The sequence below is a fragment of the Cervus canadensis genome, chromosome 13 (genome assembly GCF_019320065.1).
Source record: "Cervus canadensis isolate Bull #8, Minnesota chromosome 13, ASM1932006v1, whole genome shotgun sequence".
Classification (NCBI taxonomy): Eukaryota; Metazoa; Chordata; class Mammalia; order Artiodactyla; family Cervidae; genus Cervus; species Cervus canadensis.
In genome coordinates, this window is record NC_057398.1 from 31,208,527 (window position 1) to 31,222,261 (window position 13,735).

Here is a 13,735-nt window from a genome sequence, read left to right on the forward strand (position 1 = left end):
TGGGGAAGGTGGCTGTAGGTGTTGATGATGGTGCCGCTGTGCCTGTTGGCTATAGGGACGCTGTTACTGAATTTAAGCTCGTACTACTTGTGGTGCAACAGGGCAATCAATCAAGTGATGAATTGTGAGGGCAAGGAATAGTGACTTTGTTCAGAAAGTCAGCAGACTGATAAGATGGTGGACTAGTGCCCGAAAAAACCATCTTATTCGAGTTAGAATTCAGACTACGTTTATACTAAAAGGGATGGGAGTGCATTTGGTTGTTTCAAACTTCTTTGTGCTGGAATACTTTGTTCTTGCAGCTGTCCACAGGTCAGGTCAACATGTTCCTGTGAGTCTCCAAGAAGACAAATGTGATTCTCCATTCTGTGACTTTTTATCTCTATATAAATGGAAAAGTATCACACCCTTAAATGTCAAAGACTTGAGAAGGGACTATCCTGTATATTTTAGGCTATAGGCAACATTCTTTAGTTGTAGCAAAGTCAACAGAATACAAAGTTTAGAGTAAAATAAATAGATCCACTTACGGAGTCAGATTTATCCTTCTCTGTTACAGTGATTATTGTGGTGGTAGTGGTATTTGTAGTGGTTGTTTTTGATGTGTAGTGGTTGCAACTATTAATGTTTTGTGGTTGTTGTAACTGTTATTATGGTGGTTGATGTTGTGATTATTATTGCATAAGGTTGTTATGGCCTTGGTAGTGGTTTTGTTGGTTGCAGTTGCTAATTTTGTGATTGTTGCAATGGTATTGGTTATGGTTGTTGATATCACTATTGCTGGCATAGTGGAGGTGGTCGATATTGCTTAACGGTGGTGATGTTTATAGCTCTGATGGTGGTGGTAATTATGGTTGATGCTGTTGTGTAAATGTTGGCGATGCAGTGATATTGCTGGTGTTTACAATTGATGATGTTACTATGGTTGCTGCAGTGGTGGTATCAGTTTCCACTGATGTTGTGGTGCTGTTGGTGGTATTGGCAGTTGTGGTGGTTGTTGCAATGGCAGTAGTGGGTGTGGTGATGCCGCTACTGTTGGGGTGATGGAGGTAGTGGCTGCAGTTTTCATTGCGGTGGTGGTGGAGATTGTTGCTATGGTAGTGGCTGTGTTGGTACTTCGTGTGGGTGTTGTGATGCTACTGTTGTTGGGGTGGTGGTTGTTGTGGTTGTCCTTATGGTGGTGTTGGTGATTGTGGTGATGGTGGTGGTACTGGCAGGTGATGTGGATGATGTGTTGTTGGCAGTTGCTGTTGTTGCAGTTGTTGCGATGGTAGTGGTGGTGGTGATTTGGTGGTGGTGAGGTTGTGATGCTACTGTTGTTGGGGTGGAAGAGGTGGTGAATATCTGGACTGTATCTGTTTCCAAGTACATCCACCATGGCCTCCTTTCCCAGATAACCACACCAACTTACTTTAATTATTGATGGAGAAGTTAATTAAAACATGGAGCTTCCACAAATCCCAAAGTGCTGGTCTTCAAACCTGCTCTCCTTGTCATTTCTTATGACCCTCTGTTAACAGGCAGTGATCCAGCCTTCAATCTTTGTGACAATGTTCCAATCCCAGCCAATTTAAATAATTCTCCCAGTAAAAATTCCACAAGATGCTGTCAAACATTTTATGAGTCTAAATATACAACACCAACTGTATCTAATCATTTTTTGTTTAAATCCTATTGGGAGGAAACAAATGATAAAGGATATCTGGCAAAATTTGCTTCTGTGAGTCCCTCCTATTATTGTTCAGGAACAGGAAATCTTCCATTTCCTTTCCTAATTTTTCCATTATTTTATTTACTTGAAGGGAACCTGCTATGTGATGTCTGAGAGCAGCTTTGATCAGTTTTGTGTGAGAGAGGGCCTTCTGCATACTGCCTCTTGTTCACCAGCTCCCTGTGATCTCACACCACTGGCATCTCCAGGAGTGTCACCATCCTTGGCCTTGCACCCCAATTCAGCCACCAGCTGCCTCATCTTGGTTGGGTGTCAATTCCTTCATCTCTAAGTCAGGGACCATCACACCAACCTGCAGGACTGTCCTGAAGACAAACTGTGGTTAGGACATTGAACTTAAAACTGAGCCTGGCTTGGAGGAGCAGCACCTTTGACAACAAGGCAGTGTCCCCTAAAAACCGGGCTGAGCAGTCTCTTATCCACGAGCCAGCACCTCCCTCCTAGGGACCGCTGGCTAGATGGGCTCGGATACATGGGCACAGCCCTTCCTCAGTCTCTGGGCCTTACTCACGCAGGGCTGGCACAGAAATTGGAAAACAGCAAGAAGGCAGCAGCCAGTCCTTGATAAGCCCATGCCCTGGAGGAGTCCATGTTCTGGTGGAGAAGAAAGGAGAAGCAGATCTGGCTTCACAAGATGCGGGGCTCAGGGAAGAAGGAAAATATGGGGTTCCTAACAAATTTTTAAAACTTTCAAAATAGCAGGGGATTAAACCAAATAGGGGGTCCTCCTCTGTGTGGAACCTTGTGTTTCTGAGCAGTTCACACACTCATGAAGCTGTTTCCTGGGAGAAGGAAACGCTTGTCATGATAGGCCATGCCAGATCACATACATGCTTTGTTTTATTTCACTGACTTAAGAGCTAGCTGCAAAGGGTAGGCATTGTAATCCCTCATTTATAGAAAAGGGAGACAGAGGACTTAAGTTGTTGAAAGATTTCTCAAGCACACATCAAAGTCCATGCTCCACCGATTAGGCTGGACATTGGGTCCTCTGTAGCACCTTTAGGCTTTCCCATGGGGAGCCCCAGGCAACCTGAGGAGGCAGACAGAACATCCTCTTCATTACAGCCTTGCTACAGACCCAGATCTTCCCTGACTGTTCAAAGCAGACTCTCTGGGTCCAGAATTCAAATCCCATTTTTGCCTTGTATTACTTGGATGACACTGGACCAGCCATTAAAACCCTCTGGGCCTCAGTATCCCCATCTGTGACATGGACAAAATTGTATCTGATGATGTTGAGAGGACTGGATGAGTGAAGAGGAAAAAGCATTTAGAATTTGCTTGAAAAGTGAAAAGTAAAAGTGTTAGTCACTCAGTCATGTCTGATTGTTTGCAACCCCATGGACTGTAACCCACCAGGCTCCTCTGTCCATGGAATTCTCCAAGCAGGAATACTGCAGTGGGTTGCCATTCCTTCTCCAGGGGATCTTCTTGACCCAGGGATTGAACCCAGACCTCCTGCAGTGCAGGTGGATTCTTCACCATTTTAGCCACCAGAATTTGCCTGACATATTAGCAATTCTATCTGCCATGTTGTATAGTAATAACCCATGTGAATTTGGGATAGAAAGTAGGCTTCATTTCATCAAATGGAAGGAGGTGGTTGCTTGAATCATGCTAGTGGCAAGATTAGGAGGTTGGGAAGGGTGTGATCATCATTTGTTAATGTCTACTGGGTCCTCACGTGGATGGTGGGGTTGCATTGTAGGCTACTGGCCTTTTAGACAAAGTCAGTACAGAGTTCAAGGGTGGGAAACATTGGGTGGTGGTTTCATTTTTTTCACTTTTGTTTATTTATTTTTCAGTAAGTTTAAGTCCTTGAAGGGTAGAGCATCCCATGGATTCTGTGTCCAGTGGCCTCAGCAGGAAGATTGCTTTGGAATTTGACATGAGCCCTGCCAAATGTTTCCATGATCTTGAGTTATCTCTCCCCCGATTGCTCTGGTTCTGTTGGGTTTTCTGCCAGGAGTTACTGTGTTGTTCTTTGCTCTGTACACATAAGCACATCTCTTGCCTGGACAGAACTCAGTTTCATCGAGGGCACATACATCTTCAGTTTGCAGGAGAGCTGTATGCTCCCTCACTCTGGTTTCATAGACTCCAGTTGCAGCCAACAAAAATGGCTGTGGACCACAGCCTTCCAGACTTATTTGTCGTTTCAGAAGTCCTGTTCCCAGCAGGTTTCCACAGAGTCCAAAATGGCCAGGCTGGTGTTTTCTTATTCCCAGGACCCACCAGGCCAATCCAGGCCAGGTACTGCACTGAACCCTCTCCGGCAGGAACTCATTTCATCCTCAGATGATCCGGTGTTGAATCTCTGTTTAGCCCAAGGCCATTTCTACAAAATGCTCAAGCATCTGAAGGATGATATAAAAAGAACAGCTACCACAAGACTGGTTTCCAATGATACCGACTCCAGATTGTGCACTTGAAATGGGGTAGCCTGCGTGAAGACGGACCTGATTTGGAAGACTGCATATGCAAAAACTATGTCAGCTATCACATAACTTTTATACAATTATATGTTCAAGTGATAATATTTGGTATCTGTTGGACTAAATAAATTATGTTATAATTTCTTTTTTTTTTTTTTAACTGTTTTTCTATGTGACTTCCAGGAAGCATGAAATTCCATACCCAGCTCACATTGCAATTCTATTGGAAGGCTCTGCTGCAGAGCATACATTTGCTGGATATGCCAGGCCCACTGTGGGAAGTCCCCAGGAGGTTGTGGAGGCCATAGTTACCTAGACAGGGGCCACTGTTGCAGAATAAAGGCTGACCCATGTGGGCTGGTCATGAGGAAAGGCAACAGGATGCCCCTTTAAGGGAGTGGGGGTGTGTATCTCTGCCCTGTGGCTTCCATGGTATAGATGGCCAGAACTACCTCTCCAATCCTCTCTCTGGGTTAACTCCAACCCCACATGTGTCCTCTTTCTGGTCTTTACTCAGATGTCCCCTCCTCAGGGAAGCCTCTCTAGAGTTCTTGTATAAGACCCCCTCTCTGATACCTCACAATGTCACCCCTGCTTTAGTTTCTCCAAAGCATGTACACTGTGGGACATACCCAGTGGTGAATAATTTTATATGTCAGCTCAACTGTGCTAAGGAATGTCCAGAGAGCTAGTCAAGTATTACACTTGGGTCTGGGGGTGTTTCTTTTTCTTCTTTTTATTTATTTATTTATTGGCTGTGCCACAAGGCATATGGGATCTTAGTTCTCCAAACAGGGGTCAAATCTGCACCCCCTGAACTGGAGTGCAGAGTCTTAATCACTGGACAACCAAGAAAATCCTCCATGGGAGAGTTTCTGGAAGAGGTTAGCATTCAATTCAGTCCATGAAGAGCCCTGCCCTCACCAATGTGGGCAGCATCCTCCAACACTTTGGGGGCCTTAAGAGAGCCAAAAGGCAACGGAAGAGTAAGTTCTCTCTCATTTTGGGCTGGGACTTCCATCTTTTCCTTTCCTTGGTCATCAGAGCTCTGGGGCTTATATCAGAGGCCCTGTGGTTCTCGGGCCTTTGGACTTGAACTGAGTTATATCGCCTGGTTTTCCTGGGTGTTCAGTTTGTGGATGGCGGATGGTGGGACGTGCTCTCCGTAACCATGTTAGCCAACTCCTAAAATAAATCTCCTTTTATATATATGAACATATATAATATATAAAATGTTTATGTTCACATGTAGATAATATATCTCCTATTGGTTTTCTTTGGAGAACTTTGACTAATCTGACCACCTATTTCCTTGTTCAGTGCTGGGAAAAGAAACTGTCTGCTGTGTTTGCTGTTATTTCCCAGCACAGAGAACAGTGCCTGGTGGGCTGTCAGGAAACCTTTATGAGATGAGTGGGTGAATAGGTATCAGAGACAGGAGACCACCCTGAATGATGTCTGAGGTCTGGATAAGTGGGTCTTTAGCTCTTCAGCAGACCTGCTCCATATCTAGCCTGAAGAACATGGCCCCAGGGTGACCCTGCATCTAAAGGGACCAAGCTTATATCCCATGAGACAGGCCTCCAACCTCCTCCTGCTCCATCTTGCCAAACACACACACTGCGTGCCTTCTGGGTGTGTTTCTTCCTTGGAATCTTAAAGAACAAGGGGAACTCCAATGATCCATCTCTAGTCCCAAGGTTATGAAGGCCCAGGCCTCTGGTTCACACACTCCTAAGACATGGGCAGCATCTCTGACCTGAGGGATGTGCCCTTAGCTCAAAATCTGCCATCTAGCCTTGTGGACCAGGGATCAAAATCCAGGACTAGATCACAGACCACAAATGAGCATTCATTTACATTCTCACCAAGCATCACTATATGCATGCATTTTCATAGACTCTGCTCTAAGTAAGGTAAATAAGTGGAAGTCACTCAGTCGTGTCCAGCTCTTTGCAGCCCCATGGACTATACAGTCCATGGAATTCTCCAAGCCAGAATACTGGAGTGGGAAGCTGGTCCCTTCTCCAGGGGATCAACCCAGGGATCGAACCCAGGTCTCCCGCATTGCAGGTGGATTCTTTACCAGCTGAACTACCAGGGAAGCCCAGACTCGGTTTTATGGGGATAAACTGTGTGTTTGTATCTCTCTGTTCTCAAGATCTAGAATGATACTGCTCCAGGTGTGGTCACACAGATGAGGGTCACACAGAGAGGTGCTGTGAAATGAATGGCATCCTCCCCAAAAGACGCTGAGGTCCTGACCCAGTGTCCATGAATGTGGTCTAGAAACGGGGTCTTTGCAGATGACCAAGTTAAGATGAGGTCATTAGGGTGAGGCTTAATCCAATAAATATTCAGTAGATCATTTGTGTCCTACTCTTCACGACTCTATGAACTGCAGCCCGCCAGACTCCTCTGTCCATGGAAATTTCCAGGCAAGAATACTTGAATGGGTTGCATTTCTTCCTCCCAGCACTCTTCCTGACCCAGGGATTGAACCTGTGTCTCCTGCATTGGCAAGTGGATTCTTTACCCCTGAGTCACCAGGGAACCCAATCCTATAAGACTGGTGTCCTGATAAAAAGGGCACAGAGACACTTGTAGAGGGAAAAGGTCAGGTAACAATGAAGGCAGAAGATGGAGGTCCTGCATCCTGATCCTCTGCATCTCCAGAGCTAAGCAAGGACAGTGTTGCTCAAGCCCTCCATCCTTGGGGTGGTTCGTTGCAGCAGTCCTAACAGACCAGCATGTGAGGGGTGGCATTTATGCCTACTATTTATCATATATTTCTGGTTCTTCTCCTGGGCACACAGGAGGGTCACACTTTGCTAATCTCTTCAAGTCCAGGGTGACCATTTGACTTGCTTGGCCAATGCATGTGGGCTAAGAAGTGTGTATGAACCCTGGGGAGATGCCCCAAACCATATGTGATTCACCCCATTCCCTCTGTCTGCTTCTGAATCCCTAGGAGCTATGCTGGGATGAACACTCCAGTTTACCTCCCTGGGAGCAAGGGGTGACAGTTATCACAGACCCTCTACTATCCTGCAACAGATGTTTAGTGAATGAGAAAGAACTTTGGTTATGTTTAGTCACTGAGATTTGTGGTGAGGGGGTGCTTGTTATGCTTGTTATGGCAGCATAACCTAGCCTATCCTGACTGATACACGTTGAATGGCAAGAAAGGAGGGAGGGATGGAATAAGAAAGGAAATTGTTGGATGATGATGTGTTTTGTTTCTGGAAAAGCTGAACTCTGGGGTTTCCATGTGGCTGCCTGACATACCCATTAATTTCAGCCATGATCCTGGTGGTTTAGATGAAGAGTGTGTGCATGCATGCCACACCTGCATGCATGTTTGCATTGCTATGTGTGTGAACACACATGCACAATACTAGTCATGTGGTTCCGTTTGCAGCCCCTGCTTTGAAGGCTGACAATGCACTTGTGCTCAGGGGACAGAATTCCCATTAGTCCAACCAGTTCTGAAACCGCTGAGTCGGAGACACTCTGTGAGCATCTGAAATCAGGTACCTTCCTCCCACTCTGGATCCAGAGCTGCTCATCTGGGGCTGAACTGAGCTCCCAGTAAGGAGCTAATGTTATGGAAGAGCTGGTGTCAAGGTAATTTGTCGTAATAAGCCTTTCCACCTGCGATCTCCCTCTGCAGAGGTTTGAAATATGGCAGAAACTCATTTAAGGCAGAAGAATGATAACAGACCCAGAGCTCAAGAAAAACCAGCCACTTTGGAGCAAAATCAGTCTTCATCAGAACCAACCCATTAAGAAAAAAACATTGTGCCTAGTTCTCTGCAGGGCATTTGCATATTTTTCAAGTTCTTAACAGAGAAAAATCACAAGGTGTCAGGATAGGAACCTCAAGACAGCTCCCATTCCCTTCAAAATGAACGAGAGATGTCATCTTTAATGAAAGGAGAAGAAAGAAGCCTTTAATCCTCCTACCACTCCCCCTCCTCCTCCCACAAATTGGGAGCGCTCTCCTAGCACGCTGCTGCAGAGGAAGGAAGAGGGAAGCGGCCCACGTTGGTGCGAGTGGGGCTTATAAGTCTCTTCAAGCTCAGTAGCCAACTGCCTTGCGTGGCAGGTGGGGAACTGGATATTGATTCCACAGAATGACATCTCCTGACCTCTGCAGGGTTCCGAGGGTGCTGAGGTTCCAGCGAGCCAGCCCAGCACCAGGCTTTACTTTTCTAAATCATCAGCAAGACCAAAGGGCAGGTGGCTGCCCACCAATGTGGCTTCCAGAGGGTTGCTCCTTTCTAAAGAAATTCTCAGTTGATTTTGAGCCTTCATTCACTCTGGAAACTTTTCTGAGCCAGAGGGACTTTATAGGATGAATTTTGTGGCAGGAAGAATTTGAAGACAGCTTTTAGGATCCCTGGCCTCTGCTTTGCATACTGCTTATAATTACCTCTACTTGAGTGTGGGTGGGCCTGACCTAATCAGGTGAGCCCTTTGAAAAAAATGGTCTAGGGATCAGAGAGAAAAGGAGCCAGAGAGACAAAGAGCCACAGGGATGCTCTCTTACTGGCCTTTAACAGAGGACCCTGATATGTTCTGAGCCACATTGCAAGAAACTGTTTATAGACGGCTTTTAGGAGCTGAGAGTTGTCCCTGGCCGTGAGCCTCAGCCCTGCAACAGTAAAAAACTGAATTATGTCAGCAGAACATGAGCTTAGAAGAGGATCCTGGGTTCCAGAAAGGGACACAGTCCCCCTGACACCTGGATGGCAGCCTTGTAAAACCCTGGGGCAAGAGCCCAGCTAAGCTGGGGCCCAGATTCTTGACCTTTGAAAACTGTGAGATAATCAGTGTATGGTGATTTAAACCACTGAGTGTGGGGTTGTTTGTTATTCAGCTTAGATAACTGATACAGACTTTTGATAGGAAGTGGGGACTGAGTGCTGCTGGCCATGTGCAAAAGCCTGGGTGGTGGACTGGGGAGGATCTGAACCACTCTCTTCATTTTCTCTGTTGTGCCACACACCCACTCCCCACAGTAACTGAGTGTGTCCCAGTAGGGAGGGGCAATGGTACTTGTCTGCATGGGAGCTCATGCTTTCCTAGTAGAATTGTCCACCTGTGGCTTGTCTCTCCAGGAAGATAGAACTCCTGGGGGGCAGTGCCTGTGTCTCTCGTTTCTACCTTAGCACCCGGCCCAGCACTGAGCAGCTTGACAACTGCTGTGGGGCTTGGGGAGTCTCTTAACTCAGCAACATCCTCATGGCATATGGGGTTATGATGGTTTCCTTGCAAGCGACCACCACTCTCTCTCCCTTTTGTAGCAGTGTTGGTTTGGGTGGGGCTGATTCATTTTATCCTTGGCTTAGGGCTCAGGAATGGGCCCTAATTAGTCTCTGTGAAGCTGGGTGATCCCATCCACCTTCCCACACAGATGAGATCAGAAATGGGCAGAAGCCCAGGCTGCGGTCAGTCAGTACCTGGAGTTCTCCTGACCCCAGGGACTGGTTAGCTGGGTGATGAGGCATTTTATTGCTTGCTGGTTGGAGGAAGAGAAGTATCAGTTTGTACTGTGGACAGTCAGATATGCCCACAGAGTCCCTGAAATAATTTGCCTACTATGAGGGAAGTCAGTCTTCACATGGAGATGAGAAGAGTCAAGGTTATCACAGACAAGTGGAACTGGATCCTTGATCAAAGCATGCCTGAAAACCATCCTGCTCTGGATTTTCTTTATTATTATACCACCTGAGTTGGGTTTTAGTTGTTCCTCATAACCTAACATATTTTCAAATAGAAAGAACAGATATTTACTCTCTTTTCACAGTTGAGCATGGAGGCTTCATGTGTTTCAACAGCTGGTCTTGGAAACCATTAGAACTAGAAATTATCAAAGGAGAAAAGATGAACTCAAATCTTTCTAGTAGGTGGTAGGCAGAGTTCTAATATGGTCCCTACAATTCCCACAGCCTAGTGTACACAATCTGTATATCCCCTTCCTTTGCGTGTGGGTAAAGTTCATTAATATGATGAGACAACTCTCCCATTGATGATCAGGTTATATGACAAAGTTGAATAGATTTTGAAGATATAATTAAAGTCCAAACCAGTAGGCTTTGAGTTAATCCAAAAGGATGTTGCCCTTGATGAGCCTGGCCTAATCAGGTGATCTCATAAACTGATGAGAGGCAGGAGATGCTCCCTGGCTGGCCTGGAAGAAAGTAAGCTGCCATGCTGTGGAGGGGACCATGTGGCAGGGAATGTCGTGTGGCCTTGAGGGACTGAGGACATCAGTCCTAGAATTGCAAGAAGCAGAATTCCACCAGCCAGTGAGCGTGGAAGAGATCCATGAGCCCAGGACGATACTGCAGCCCCATCAACACCTTAGTTTCAGCCTGTGAAACCCTGAACAGAGGGTCCAGCAAACTCACACCCAGACTCCAACACACAGAAACTGCAAGATAATAGATAATGTGCTGTTTCAAGCTGCTAAATTTGTGGTAGTGTTGCCAAAACTTGGCCTCTGTTCACTGGTGCTGAATAGAAATGGAGACAGAGTTTGGGGTGAAGGAAAATGGATAGCCAATGGGAATTTGCTGTATGGCTCAGGAACCTCAAACAGGTGCTCTGTACAACCTAGTGGGGTGGGATGGGGAGTGAGACGGGAGGGAGGTTCAAGGGGGAGGGGATACATGTACACCTATGGCTGATTCATGCTGAGGTTTGACAGAAAACAGCAAAATTCCGCAAAGCAATTATCCTTCAATAAAAAAATAAATTAAAAAAGAATAGCTTTTATTGCTTTGCCAGGCAAAGGGGGGCACAGTGGGCTAATGCCCTGAAGACTATGTGATCCACCCTGGAGGGGGTAGTGAGGAGTTTTATAGAGTTTAGGGAACAGGGTGTGATCAGCTTGTGGATAGTTCTTGGATTGGTTGGCATCAAAGTGAAGTTTCAATCATCATCAATCTTTTGGCTTCAACCAGCCTAGGGTCTATGTTCTTGTGGTCTGCAGTTTTCATCTGGAAGGGTGGTCTGCTTCCTGTAAAAACAACTTAAATTAGTTTAGTCACTCAGTTGTGTTTAACTCTTTGTGACCCCATGGACTACATGGTATTCACCAGGCTTCCCTGTCCACTGCCAACTCCCAGAGCTTGCTTGAACTCCTGTCCATCGAGTCGGTGATGCCATCCAACATCAACTAAAAATAACTTAGGAATGTGTGTTAGGTCTTTATTTGTATCTTTCAGGGAATTGGGATTTTGGTGATTCCATTATGTGGCAGAATTATAGTCTGAATTGTTACCAGTTCCCTAGCCCAACAGCTATTCTTTGTTTGTACATCTTCACATTTCCAAATAAGTAACTCTTAAGTCAGCATTTTACTTCAAAAGACAAAGACACAGGGGCATGTACATGGTTTCAGTAAATTGTTACACAGCAATGTAAAACTAATAAACAGTAAAAGTCACCACTCAACAAACTAATTAAAAGGTAAATATTAAAATATCTGTGCCTCCTTAATCAATCCCTATCTATCTATCTATCGTTAGCAGCAGCATCTATCCATCATCTAACCAGCTATTTATTCATCACATAACCATCTATTTATCCATTATCCATCTATCTATCACTCAGTCCAAAAGGATACTTTCCTTTTGGTTAACTCAAAACCAACTGATTAGAAACCTTAATTGAACCTTCACCTTTATGACCCCAGGAGCAATCTTGCCAGTCATTCAAATGTATGTTCACAAATCTTGGATCCTTTCCCCATGCCAGACCCTTTTAAATACATGGGCTCCTGGTGTTCACAATAGCCCGTGAACTAGACACTGTTGTCCTTGCTTATAGACTAGATGGACATTCAGGGTCAAATGGCCTTCCCCGGTGTGTCAGCACCTGTGACTGCACCTGTGACTGACTTTTGAGGTCACCCCCTTATTCCAATGGGAGAGAAGCCAACAGCACAGCATGAAAAATCACGTGCAGGTTTGAATCTAGATTGTTTCTTACTAGTTGTGAGATTTGGACTGACGGCATCTCCCTGTACTTCTGTTTCCTCCACAACAAGGAGCAAAGATCTGCTGCAAGGATTACATGTGATGTTGTGTGTAAAGTGCCTGAAATCCTGCCTGACTTACAGAGTAAGCGTTACTTGTACTGTTACCACTGCTAATACCGCCTCCTAGTAAGGATGTAAGGACTTCATTGGCGGAAACAGAGAAGGAATAAGACACATCATGAAATGATGAAACTAGAAGAGAACGAGGTTCTGTCAGGTCCCAGGTCCCTTACCCTTTGCTCCTTCTTGTTTCTCAAAACTCTTCCAAAATTACAAAGATCACTATGGGACTCAAGTGATTTGAGTTCCGAAAGTCCAAACCGCTAAAGTTATGTCTAATTAGCCAGTCTTAATTGACATTAAGATAAATAACTTTGCAAATTATTTTTCCCTGTGAAATTGAGACATGTTGGAGGGCAACCATCTCTAATTTAAATCAATGAGTTAAAACAAATGTGATTTAGTGGATGCTGAAAGGAAAGGGAAAACTTTAATGTGCTAATCATCTCATCCATGTTGATAGTGGGGGGATGGAATTCTAAAACACATTAATCAGCTGTGGATGAAATGGTTTGGAGACAGTCATGTGCTGTCAGGAGCATAAATATGCAGTGATGCCTAATATGCTTAATAACAAGCAGCTCTGGACTTCTGATGCCCTGTAGGTAGGGTTTGCTCACTGCCCAGTATCTCATTTTTTCTCATAGTTGAAAAGGCCAATCTTCAAGCACTATAGTCCATAAAGAATATAACTTGACATTTTTTTCTTGCTGCTTGTGTCTCCCTCATCCTGCCTCTTGTTTTCACCCTGCCCCTTTTCTTGTTTCTTTTTTTTTTTTTTTTCACCTCCTTTCTTGTTCCAGACTCCCACTAGCATACAAATCTAAAGTTCTAAAATGTGCCAAAACTTTCTCTGAAATCTGATCATGTGATGATAAGGGAAAGAGTTGACGTCAATGAGGGCCGAGAGCATGTAGAGGGGCAGCCCACTTCCTGAATACGTGACAGTGCTGGCTGCCCAAAGCTGAAACCAGAGGCAAAGGCATAGCACAAGTCCAAGGCTGCAGGCAGAGCAGTATAATCTGCAGTTAGAGAGGCAGTTCCAAAACGCTGAACATCTTGTTCAGTTTTTGTTTTCAGCTTTCATTTTGATAAAAAAGCCAACTTTATCTTTAGATTTCACAGTCTATTTAAGTTGTAAAAAATGAGAAAATATTGAATCAGTTAAGATTCTTTCTATTGAAAGTGACAAAACTTGATAGAAACTGTCTTAAGCAAAATGGGAATTTATTGGCTCATGCAACTGAAAATCTTGGCATGTATTCAGCTTAAAGCAGAATTATAACCAAGACACAAACAAAATGCTCGGAGCATTCATCTCTTTGCCCTGCTTTCCCTCTGTCGGCTTCAGCTAGGGAGTTCTAGCTCTCCCATTGTGGTGGCAGGGTGGATGAGCCAGCTCCAGCCTCACAGTGTCTCACATTGAGATGAGTGAATAATGAGAGTCTTTTCTGT

The 13,735-nt window shown here is 45.0% G+C and overlaps 1 pseudogene; it reads right to left on the reverse strand.

Annotated features, from left to right (window-relative positions):
• Positions 1-3,545: 3,545 nt before the first annotated feature.
• Positions 3,546-7,475, reverse strand: LOC122451737 (annotated as a pseudogene).
• Between the last annotated feature and the right edge of the window lie 6,260 nt (positions 7,476-13,735).